This window comes from Asparagus officinalis, chromosome 1, assembly GCF_001876935.1.
Source record: "Asparagus officinalis chromosome 1, Aspof.V1, whole genome shotgun sequence".
In the NCBI taxonomy this organism is placed as follows: Eukaryota; Viridiplantae; Streptophyta; class Magnoliopsida; order Asparagales; family Asparagaceae; genus Asparagus; species Asparagus officinalis.
Window position 1 is genome coordinate 9,650,949 of NC_033794.1, and position 2,443 is coordinate 9,653,391.

General features: G+C 34.5%; 1 protein-coding gene across 1 annotated transcript in view; it reads right to left on the reverse strand.

Moving 5' to 3' along the window:
- The window catches only part of LOC109848915, a 12,231-nt gene extending 10,692 nt beyond the window's left edge, over window positions 1–1,539 (reverse strand). The window contains exon 1 of the mRNA XM_020418640.1: window positions 1,483–1,539. The gene's annotated coding sequence lies outside the window, so the exon portion shown is untranslated. The remainder of the gene's footprint in view (window positions 1–1,482) is intronic.

Genomic DNA, 2,443 nt, shown 5'->3' on the forward strand with positions numbered 1-2,443 from the left:
ACTATTTCCTGATAATAAACAAAATTTTAACATTGAAAAAAAAGCGTATGAATTATGAAAATTATAAGCAATAATAAGCACACTCAAATATATTAGTACAATAATAAAGACCAAAAACTCATAGGAAGATCAACGACCTAGTACATGCTAAGCCATAGTACGCAAAGATATCTATCTAACTCAATCAAATTTAGAAGTAACTTATAGAAGACTAAATTTGAGGAGATAATTTGCATGCCTGCTGATTTATTAGATTACCCAATAGAATCTCATGTATTTCAAATAAAATCTCAAACATATGTTAAATTGTTAGGATTGTTTTATATCCTATTAGATGAAAGTATGAAAGAAATTAAAATATAGATCATTGTTCAACGGACTAAGCCAAAAAGGAAGAATTAAACGCACGAAATTATTCAATATATAATCTAGGAAGAGCAACCAATAAGATTTGTATAACAAGATGGTACAAGAAATATTTTTTATAAGAAAAGATGGCACCGGAATTTATTTGCCCTGGCATTTGCCCCTTCGTTTTGGTTGGCTCTCGAGAGATGCACTTTAAAGCCCTAAAATAAAGCTTAAAAATCCTAGAGCTTTGAAGTGCTTTTTCATATTTAACTCTTGAAATATTTATTTGTATTTATGGACCTGAATCGGGCCCACCTGATATATTACAAATGCATTGCAATTTCCTGAAGTATAATTTTGTTTATTATTTCTTCTTTTTCCTTTTTTGTTTTAATTAATTTTTTCAAGAAATAGTCCCAGACATTCTTCTTTTTTCTTTCTTTTTTCCCCTGCTTCAGATCTAAAGCAGAAGCAAAGTTTCAAAACAAAGAAATAAAGAATAAAACTACTCTTTCATAATGCATACATCCTCAAAATAGTTATGTTCTTCTGGTCTTCTAGGTTGACACCAACGACAAAAAATATATTCAACAATTGAATTGCATTTTGGAGAATGAATTGAAACATAGTTAGAGGCAATGTCACAGAAGGCGATAGGCGGACTAGGCGATCGAGCTGGGGCCTAGCGCCTAGCCGCCTAGGCGTTTGGCTAATTTTTGATTTATATATTATATTAATTCACAAAAAAATATGCATTAAGTTCATATAAAATTGCAAAAGAACATAAATAACAAGCTTAGATTCATAATCAACCATGCATAAACACTAAATAGACAAAATAGTAACCAAATACTAAGAAACGTCACTAATTATTAATTAAATAGATTAGCTAAAATTAACTAATTTGAATAACAGTGAATAAATTTGACCTAAATTTGAACAAGATTAAACTAAAATTCGAAACAGTGAATAAAGTTGAACAAGATAAACTAAATTAAACTAATTACTTTAACTAAATTAAACAAGATTAACTATTTAAATTTAAAAAACAGTTTATAAGGGAAATTTTTACCTCAAACAGTGAATAAGTTTAAAAAAAAGTTTATAAATCAAAAAATTTGAAAATTTTACCTGAAGGCTGAAGGGGAGAACGGGGGTTGCGGGAGAGGAGGAAGCCGCGGGAAGGAGTACGTGGCGGAGAGGACTGCGGGAAGGAGGCGGGTGGCGGGAGAGAGGACCGGTGGGCGAAGGAGATGCTGCCGACGGCGAGAGGACCGATGGCGAGAGGAGGTTCAGGCGGTAGGAAGAGGAGGCGGGGGATAAGATAGAGAATAGGAGGCGGCGAGACTAGGTCTGGAGCGGGGAATTCGTGAGAGCGAGAGAGAGAGAGGTTAGGTTAAGACTTTAAGAAATGTGTTCGGGTTCGGGTTCGGGTTCGGGCTGGGTAAATTAGGTTTTTTTCCTCTTTTATTTCTCAAAAGCTAGACGGGCCGCTAGCCCTAGCCCTAGGCAGCAGCGCCGCCTAGACTGGTCGCTTCTGCAAAAACCAAGTAGTCAAGACGCCGCCTACATCCAAATGGACGCCTAGGCGGCCTTTTACAACACTGTTTACGAACTGAATATTGTAATAAATGGCAGAAAAAGGGCTTATTGCTTCAAATAACTCCTTATAATTAAACCTATTCACCTATTTCAACAATAAACCCTTACCCAAAGAATTTAAAGAGTAAATTATGCCAAAAGCCCTAGAACTTTCAGCGGTTTGTTATAAACCCCACAAAAGTTTCCAAAGTTGCAATAAAACCCCAACAACTTTTGGAATTGTTGAAATCCCTAATATGTTACAACATTTTGCTAATAATCCCCATAAATTTGAAAAAAAAAAAACAAGAAAGGAGTTTTGAAAGTTATTGGGGGTTTAATATAATTTACCCAAAAGATATTTGGGATTTCTGCAAAATTTATTGGGGGTTTAGTGTGATTTTGAAAGTTATTGGGATTCACTACAAAAAGCTGTAAGTTTTTGGGGTTTAGCGTATTTTACCCAAAAATTGTTTCTTCTCCATCTAAAGAATCGCTAAAAAGTGCCTTC